General features: G+C 57.8%; 1 protein-coding gene across 1 annotated transcript in view; it reads left to right on the top strand.

Moving 5' to 3' along the window:
- The first annotated feature begins 537 nt into the window (after positions 1-537).
- The window catches only part of PKNOX1 (PBX/knotted 1 homeobox 1), a 59783-nt gene continuing 51372 nt past the window's right edge, over positions 538-8948 (top strand). Inside the window, exon 1 of the mRNA XM_080805155.1 lies at positions 538-703. The gene's annotated coding sequence lies outside the window, so the exon portion shown is untranslated. The remainder of the gene's footprint in view (positions 704-8948) is intronic.

Below are 8948 nucleotides of genomic sequence, written 5' to 3'. Positions count from 1 at the left end.
CGCTGCGCACCCGCCCGGAGGCCGCACACAAAGGGGCGCGGGCGGCGTGCGGGCCACCGACGCCGGGCGTCCGAGCGGACGGGGTCCCAGGGCAGCCGGGGGGTGGGGGTGGGGGTAGGGGTCCGGGGCCCACCTGCCGCAGGTCGCGCCCGGGGAAGCCCGCGCTCCCCGCCGCGATGGTTCGGCCCGCCCTCCCCGCCGGCCTGCGGCGGATGGTTCCGCCCACCCGAGCCCGCGCCACGAACCCCGCCCCTCCCGAGAGCGAGCGGAGGGGGCGTGGCGCGCCCCCGGCCACGCCCCCAGCTGCATAGTCATGAGGCGGCCCTCTCGGCCGGCGGGGCGGGGAGGGGCGGGGAGGGGCGGGCCGCTCCTAGCTCTCCGGCGCGCCCTGCTGGGGGCGGGGCCCGGCGCGGGCGCGAGGCGGGGGCGGGGCCGGCCGCCGCCCGCCCCCGCCTCGCTCCCCGCCCCCGGCGCGCAGGCCCCGCCCCGCGCCGCCGCGGCGCAGGGGCGGGGCGGGGCCCGGGCCCGGCAGGCCCCGCCCCCCGCCTGAATATTGATGCGGCGCGCGTCGGCGTCGCCCTCCTCCCATTGAGCGAGGCTGTGTCGCGTGGCCCAGCGTCGGCGTGACGGTTGGACGCGGGCGCGGCACTGCGGGTCCCGATTGCTGCAGCCGCTTGTCAGTGTGATGAAGATTGGCACCCAGGTAAGCTGTCACTCAACCGCTCCGCCGCCGCCGCCGCTCCGCCGCCCCGTCCCTATCAATCACGCCGGCCCGCAGGCGCCGCGGCCGCCGCCCCGCCGCCGCCGCCCGGGTCTCCGCGGGCCGCCGCCGCCCGGGAGGGCCGCGCCGGACCCGCCGCCCGGGGCAGGGGGCGGGGAGGGGGCGCGGGTGGGGGAGGGGAGCCGAGGCCGCGGGGAGGGGCGCCGTCCGCCGGGCCGCCGCGGGGGCGCGCCCCGCTTGTTTTTCTGTGTGGGCTCAGGGACGCGGAAATTTCTGGAAGGCGCCGCCGCTGCCGCGCGGGGCCCGCTGTGAGGCGCGCGCTCCTAACCGTCCCTCTCGGAGCGCGGCGCGCGGCCCTGCGCGGGCGGGGGCGCGGGGGGGCGGGGCCGGGCGGGGGGCGCGCGGGGGCGGGGCCGGGCGGCGGGGGCGCGCGGGTTCGGCCCGGGGGGCGGGGGAGGGCGGCGGGGGCGCGGGGGGAAGGGCGGCGGGGGCGCGCTCGGAGCCGCGGCCGCCGGGGTGCGGGGCGGAGCCGGCGGGGCGGGGGCGGGGGCGGGGCGGGGGCGGTCGCGGGCGGGGAGCGGGGCCCGGAGCCGGGCCGGGGTGCGAGGGGCGGGGGCGCGGGGTCGCCTGGAGCCCCGCTGGAGGCGGGCCTCGGGTGGGGGTGGGGATCGGGGCGGCCGCCGTCCTGCCCGAGGGCGGGGTGCCCCGGTTCCCGGAATTAGTCGGCGCCGATGTGCGGCCTGTAGCGAGCGGCCGCGGTGTGGGGTGCGGGAGTGGGTGCCGGGAGGTGCGGGGCAGGGGCTGGTCGCTCGCCGGCGTCTCCCGTCCCTGCGGGAGAGCGCCTGAGTCACTGGACGGGAATCAGGAAAAGTTGCGTCCGCTCTCCGGGTCCCGGCGGCCGCGGAAGGGCCTCGTGGTGCCCGCGTGCCGAGGCTGGGCCCGCCGGGCCGGGCCGCGAGCGGGGCTCGGGGCTGCGGCCGGGGCCCTCGCACGCCTTCAGCCCGGGGCGGAGGCGGCGCGTGCCAGGGCCGCCCGCGCGCTGGGTCGTAAGAAGGAGGTTCCCTAGGAGCCTCTGCGGTGTCTCTCCCTGGGGAAGTGCGTACTCCCCACCCGGGGTGCGTGGCGCCCTCGGCTGGGTTGGGCGTGAGTTTATGCTCCTTTCTGACATCTTCCGAGAGAGGAAATACCTAGGACGCTTCTGCAGTGCAGCGTGTCGGATCCATTATGTAAGGCTCCGCATGGGGGGCTGGAGACACTGAGGGGGAACCGGAGGCGACGTGGAGCCGTTTGCCGGCGCCGGTGTCGGTGCCGCGCGCTCCTGCACTTGTGCGCACGTGGACTCGGGGGTGGCGGACTGACTCCAGCCTCAGGGTCCTGAGCGTGGAGAGTGACACGTGGGTCACGAAGGTAGAAGGTGTGAGCGCAGAGCAGGAGCTGACACGGCGCTTCCTTACGCGGAGGTGGGGGGTGCTTCGTGTGTCAGATTCACAGGCGGGAGTTAGAATGGGTGAGATCCGCGGCCGAACCAGAACTTGGAAGACTGACCTTCCGTCGCGAGGATTTCTGAGTCTGCAGGTCGCGTGGCTGAGGATGGGGGGCAGACACACGCATTGACAGTTCTGTGTCCTGTGCACCAACTTTAGAGACGGTCTGTGTATGAGCGGAAGGTGCTGCGGGTGGACAGCAACATTCTAGCTGTAACTTTCAGTTTTGCAAATTGTTGCAAATTGTTCAAGTACTTGAAACTGTTTAGGAGGAAGCCTGAAACCACCGGAGGGGTGGAAATCCTCTGCCTCCCGGGGCCTTTCTGTGCTTCCCCTAGCCTGCGGGCTCCTCACGGACACATTTTAGAGAAAATGAGATGGGGGAGAGCGCCCATATGTTACATTGAAGTATAGTTACCAAAATACTGAGCCAGACTGATGCTCAAGCTGCTTGCGAGCCCTTTGTTGGCTCACTTAGTAACAGGTCAAGTTCGGGCCGCGGTGGTTCCTTCTGGAGCGGCGACCGGCATAAGTGAGGGGCTGTTTCTGTAGCAGCTCCGGTGCTTTGTGAAAATATCTGTGGCTTCTCTCGGTAGAAGAGCCACAGGTACTCTGACAACTCTGGGATTTCATGTCTTCCTTGATGATGGAACGGGTACTGGGTTTCAGCCGGAGGTTGTTGGGAATCAAGATGTGTTGTTTCTCATTCACGTTCACGGAGAGCAGGGTCGGAACCGGTTAGTAGGCCTGTGTATGCACCTTGTTTTCCTGGGGTGGGCAGCTGTGCTGGTGGCTGCGGGGGCGTCCGCGGTCATTGTCAGGGATGAGGGAGGGGCAGCAGCCACGTGGGGAGGGCCGTCTTAGGCCGAGACCAGAGACCGGATCAGTTCCGGGTGTGTCCTGGACGGTGGGGAGTATTGTGTAGAAGAGCTTCAGTCTGGAAGTTGCTAGAACCAACGTCTGAGAGCGGGAGGCCTGGTCATTTGGCAGAGCCCTGGCTGCACAGCCTTTCAAAGGAGGCCACACCTGCCACCCCACCAGCCGCCCCACCGCTTTAGCTACTGCTTCTGGAAAGTTCATTCGCAGAAGGCTGTGTGGTACCGCAGCAAACATGCTGTGTGACAGGGTAGTTTGAAACCAGTGGCTTGGAAGTGCTGTGGTTCGGGGTGGGGGGTGGTGGCCTTAGTGAGGGGAGGGGGCGAGGGGATGGCAGCTTCATTCTAGCTGGGATTCCTTAGGGAAAAGGTTCTAGGGTGTTTTCAGAATCTTCAGAACTGACCTGCCCGATTGCAAGTGTAAGAGTTTGTGGGTAAAACTGAGCCTTCGTTTTCCTGTCCTGAGTCTTCCTCTAAGTGACAGGATGCAGTCACCTGACAGGTCAGCACTCAGGCCTGCCTCTTCTCCGAGGGGCTCAGCTGCTCCGCGTGGATTGCTGGTGCTCCTGTCTGGGGGAGACCATTTTAGCTTGGGGTGACCCCCCCACCACCCAAAAGGTGTGTGTTATTTTGTGCGGTCTCTAGCTGAACGCAGCCCTCCATGTGCTGGTAAGGCCGCCAGGCCCGTTCCCTGGAAATGCTTTTCTCATTTTCCGTCCGTGGCTGGCACCTACGGGATGGTGAGTTGCTCTCGGCAGGTGGCAAGGTGGCAGGGAGCAGGCCGACTTCAAGTCCAGGAGCCGAGGGTTACACAGCAAGAAGGAAACTAGGAATCTGGTGGGTCCCGGAACCACTAGTGCTGGACTTCGGGGCCCACAGAGCTAGCCTGAGCTCTGGCAGGAGGCTGGGCTGCCCTGGTTCAGCTGGGCCGTCGCTCTCCACTGTCTGCGTGCTCTGCACGCTGGTGACCACAGGGTCTCCCCTCCCAACAGTTTGGGGCCCAGCTCTACCGGCCTGTCCTCTTCCTGTCTCCCAGCATGCACCCCAGAGAGAGTGACAGAGCTCCTTCCCTCCGCCCACCTCCTGGGCCCTGACCCCTGGGCCCGGTGCTGCCCTCAGGGAGGGGAGGGCACATGCCTTCCGCACTGCCACCCTTCTTCCCTGGGGTCTCCCGCAGGTTTGGGTCACTCGGAAGGGACCGTGGATTGGGGGGTGGTGTGGTGCAGGTTCTGCCTGGACTTGTGGCAATGATGCTTGTCTCAATACCCGTTGTTTTATGTTGTCTGAAATACTTGATCAAGGTGTGTATTTTTTTGCATTAAACAATTTAGGAATTTAGTTTTGCATTCTTTTAAATTGTGTTTATGTGTACCCACCCCCGCCCCCGCCCCCGCCCCAGAATGTACTTTAGCAGAATTTATGCTGCATAAATGCAGACACTTCTGTGATACGGCGTGGCTAGGGGTACACACCTGCGGGAGTGTTGACATTGGGGCCAGATGCTTCAGTGTTGTGGGGGCCGTTCTGGGCGTTGTGGGATGGCAGCGGCATTCCTGGTTGCTACCCCCCAGAGGCCAGAAATGTCTTCAGATATTGCCAAATGTCCCCTGGGGGACAAAAGTCAACCCCGGTTGAGAACATTTCCCAAAATGTATTGTGTGGAACCCAAGTTTAATGGGATACGTATCCATTTTTACATGTTAGTTATTTTAGTTATTTTGTGCCCTTTTTTAAAAAAAGATTTGTTTATTTATTTGACACAGAGAGAGAGATAACAAGTAGGCAGAGAGACAGGCAGAGAGAGACGGAGAAGCAGGCTCTCCGCTAAGCAGAGAGCCCGGTGTAGGGCTCGATCCCAGGATGGTGGGATCAGGACCCGAGCCGAAGGCAGATGCTTAACCAACTGAGCCACCCAGGCGCCCCATTTTGGGCTATATTTTTAGTTGGCGTTATCATGTATGTTTCCGTGTACTTACATAACCCACGTGCTTCTCACTAAAAAAAAATCTATCAACGATCTCCACATAATTTTGTGATTCTTTTTTTCCCCCTGTATTGCTTTATGGCATGTCTGATGTCACAGAACCTTTTGAGCATTTAGGTTTGGATATTTCCTTGTTTTTTCCCGTCATTCTCTGGCCTACCAAGCCTAGTGCTGGCAGATCACAGGGGATGTGGGTAGGAGGGCTGGTGCTCCTGGGTCCCTTTCTACAGCGCTCTGTCCCCGAGCACACAGTGCCCTGGGAGGAAAGATTGTCCATGTGGAAGGGCCCTTGCTTCAAAAAGTTGGGGTTCTTATTTTTTCCTAAAACCATTCCTTTACTTTTTTTTTTTTTTTTTTTTAATTTATTTGACAGAGAGAAATCACAACTAGGCAGAGAGGCAGGCAGAGAGAGAGGAGGAAGCAGGCTCCCGGCGGAGCAGTTAGCCCCATTCGGGGCTCCATCCCAGGACCCTGAGATCATGACCTGAGCCGAAGACAGAGGCTTTAACCCACTGAGCCACCCAGGCGCCCCCATTCCTTTACTCTTTTTTTTTTTTTTTTTAAAGATTTTATTTATTTATTTGACAGATAGAGATCACAAGTAGGCAGAGAGGCAGGCAGAGAGAGAGGAGAAAGCAGGCTCTCCACAGAGCAGAGAGCCCGACGCGGGGCTCGATCCCAGGATCCCGGGATCATGACCCGAGCCGAAGGCAGGGGCTTTAACCCACTGAGCCACCCAGGCACCCCCCATTCCTTTACTCTTAAGAACAAGTCCATCATGAAAGTTTTGAGTGTTAGGGGTTTTGTTTTGTTTTGTTTGTTTATTTGACAGAGATCACAAGTAGGCAGAGAGGCAGGCAGAGAGAGAGAGTGAGAAGCAGGCTCCCCACCGAGCAGAGAGCCGGATCCCAGGACCCTGGGATCATGACCTGAGCTGAAAGCAGAGGCTTAACCCACTGAGCCACCCAGGCGCCCCTGAGTGTCAGTTTTTAATGATGCCGATGATAGTCACCGTTTGCAAAGCAAGGCTGTGCTGTAATTTTAAATTCTACCAGCAATGTCCTAAGGCCTTCCAGGTCAGAGTTTCTGATACAGATTCTGATGCCATGAAATCACCTTCCTTGTTAGAATTTGGCTGTGACTTGAATGGACATGTGGGCATTTAACTTGGGAATGCTTCCCCTGCCCCATACGTTTGTTTTAACAGGGTTTAGTATCTGATTTTGAGTGTTAACTCAGTAAGAGGCACCTCCCCAAATCTTGTTTGAAAAATAAAGTGATTTCTTGAGTTGTTGACCGAACACCTCCCGGGGCTAAGGGGGACGTGAAGCCGGGTTGGAGGGTGGCCAGCAGGTGACTTGTGCTCGAGACTTCCCACACTCAAAATGAAAACTTGAACCGCAGTGACAGTTTCCTGAAAGGTGTCTGGGAAAAGATCTCTCTCTCTTTTTTTCAAATACAGAATTTTGAGAATTTTCTTGGATTCCTTGACAGCTTTCTTAAGCTTTATTAATAAACAGGTTTAGTTTGAAAAAGGATCCTCAGTTAAATGTTTTTTGGGAAATGCTAGTAAGCAAAACAAAAAAAGAAAACGAGGGAGAGATGTCGTTTGCCAAGGTCTCAGGCCCGCGGCTGTAGGCGGCGGTGTGACCGAGAGCACGTAAACTTGAAATTCCCCTCGAATGTCTGGCATTTCTCTGTCAGTGGAACTGATCGTGCTCGCTAGTAAAATAACAGCCGCTTTGGAGAGCAGCTGTGAAGCTTCGGGGCTGGGGAATTAAAACCCTTTGCTCCTAGTCTGGCCGCTGAGGGAGGGATGGGGCCGGAGGGCCGGGCCGGGCCGCTGCTCCCGCCTCGGGCATGTTTGGAGACTCACTGAAAAATGCAAACGGCTTGATGTCACCAACGTGAGCAACTCCTAGATGGGTTAAAAATAGAAGAGTTCAGTTTTTAAAGTATCACATGTCTCTTTGGACAGCTCTGCCTTCAGGCCAGGGGTTGGAAGCCATCCCGCTGCGGCCTCCTCTTGTCTGGCCCTGGGGCCGCGTGTTCTACGTTTGAAAAGGTCATAAAAGCAGAAAAGCAGAATCTAGGGAGGACAGTGCGCAGCTTGCAAAGCCTAAAAGGTTCCCGTCTGGCCCTTCACAGATGAGTTCGCTGACCCCCACTCGGCGCCCAGCCGAAACGCCGGAGGTCAGTCCGATCTGAGTGGATAAAGTTGCATAAGTCTGTTGGGGAAACACGAGTAAGAAAGGAGGAAGTAGGATAGTTTCCCTTCGTCGTCCTGCCGGGATCGGCCTGTGCGGAGAGCTCCTGCACCAGAATTAAGACTCGCCAAGGCCTCCCCGTGACCATGGGCTGGAAGCTGACTCTGTGCCCAGTCGTTCTCTTTTGTTGGCATCTGAGCCCTGGGGAACCTTGCTTTGCTGATAAAGTCAGTATATAGGGTCGAATTCTCTCATGGGTGCCACCTCCTGGCCCAGAAGTCATTCCGGGATCCCGGATGCTGCTGGGAAAGCAAGGACGGTTCCTTGGTCATGGGCCTGTCCTGTGGGCGGCAGTCCCCGCGTTGGCTGGGCTCTGGGCTTGGGAGTGCTGGGCGTGAGGGCCCGTGGGCCCCGGGCAGGGCTCCGAAGTACGAAGTACGGGCCAGGGGACTGGGGGGCTGGGGGGCGGCTGGCCGGGCTCCTGGGGGGCTGGGCTGGGGGTGCCCTCCCCGGTCTTTTGTTTTTCAGGGCTTGTTTTTTCTTTCTAGAATCCTCCCCTCCCCAACTTTTTTGTTTGCTTGTTTTCAAATCTCTTTCAGCATTTCTTTTGTAAAAGGAGTAAAAAAGGGGACTGATAATCTTCAGCTCTTTTCCGACAGCTGTTTTTTCCTGGATGTTTTGACGTGTCTGGAAGTGTTCGTTTCTCTGTTTCAATTTTCATGTCAGTCCAGTATATCCTAAGAAGGTGACCTGTAACTTTTAAATTTTAAAAATTTCTCTATTTTTTTATTTTCCCCATTTTTTTCAAAAACGATTTTATGTGACTCGATCTCCAAGTGGATAATTTAATTAATTGCATTTGCGTGTAGTGGAAAACCTTATGCAGCACACCCAGTATCTCTGCCTTCAAAGCTTATAGGAATGTTTCTCTAATGTATTTGTTTCACATAATAAATAATGTTGAAAGCAACAATGATAGTGCAAATAAAACATTTACATGTTTTCTCATTTTGGTTATATTCTTGATAGGGTGTCATTACAATTACCTGAAAAATCTGTCTAGACTAGTCAGAATAATCACGTGTTCCAAATAGTTATGGTAACGTGCTTTGCTGTGTTTGATGTGGTTCCTCATTGAAAGTAGACATCCTGGTACTGTACTGTAAGTACACAGACAACTAAATGTGTGTGTGTGTGTGTGTACACACGGTTTATACAGGTTACATGGCATTAATTGGGAAGGAAGCATTACAGCGAAGAGAAACCCATAGATAATAAAGTTTACCCTGTAAATGCCCCGAAACTCATTTTAAGGGGTTAGAAAATGTCCTAAAGTGATCCTAGATGTGTTTGCCGTTCCAGCCTTGTGTTTGCACAACCAGCACTGAGCCTCTAAGGACAAAATGTCACAGTCCCTACTGCTAAGGAGGACAAATTCAAGTGTGGAAGTATAGTGAACCTTAGTGTAGGTTTCGCGGATGCGGTGAGGACTGTCAGAGCCCTGGGCTGGGATGTTGGTGTGAGTGTCGATCGGAGGTGGTGTGAGAGCGAGCAGTAGACCGGAGGTGGGCTGTGCAGTTCCCAGACTACCAGAGGGAAATGCAGCCACGGAGAACTTCATTTCAGCAAACGGGTGTTAAGAAGAAAGAAGAGGGGTGCCTGGCTGGCCAGTTGGTG

Source organism: Martes martes, assembly GCF_963455335.1.
Source record: "Martes martes genome assembly, chromosome: 1".
Taxonomy (NCBI): Eukaryota; Metazoa; Chordata; class Mammalia; order Carnivora; family Mustelidae; genus Martes; species Martes martes.
The sequence above is the reverse complement of the archived record's forward strand: the minus strand, read 5'-3'. Positions and strand labels throughout refer to the sequence as shown.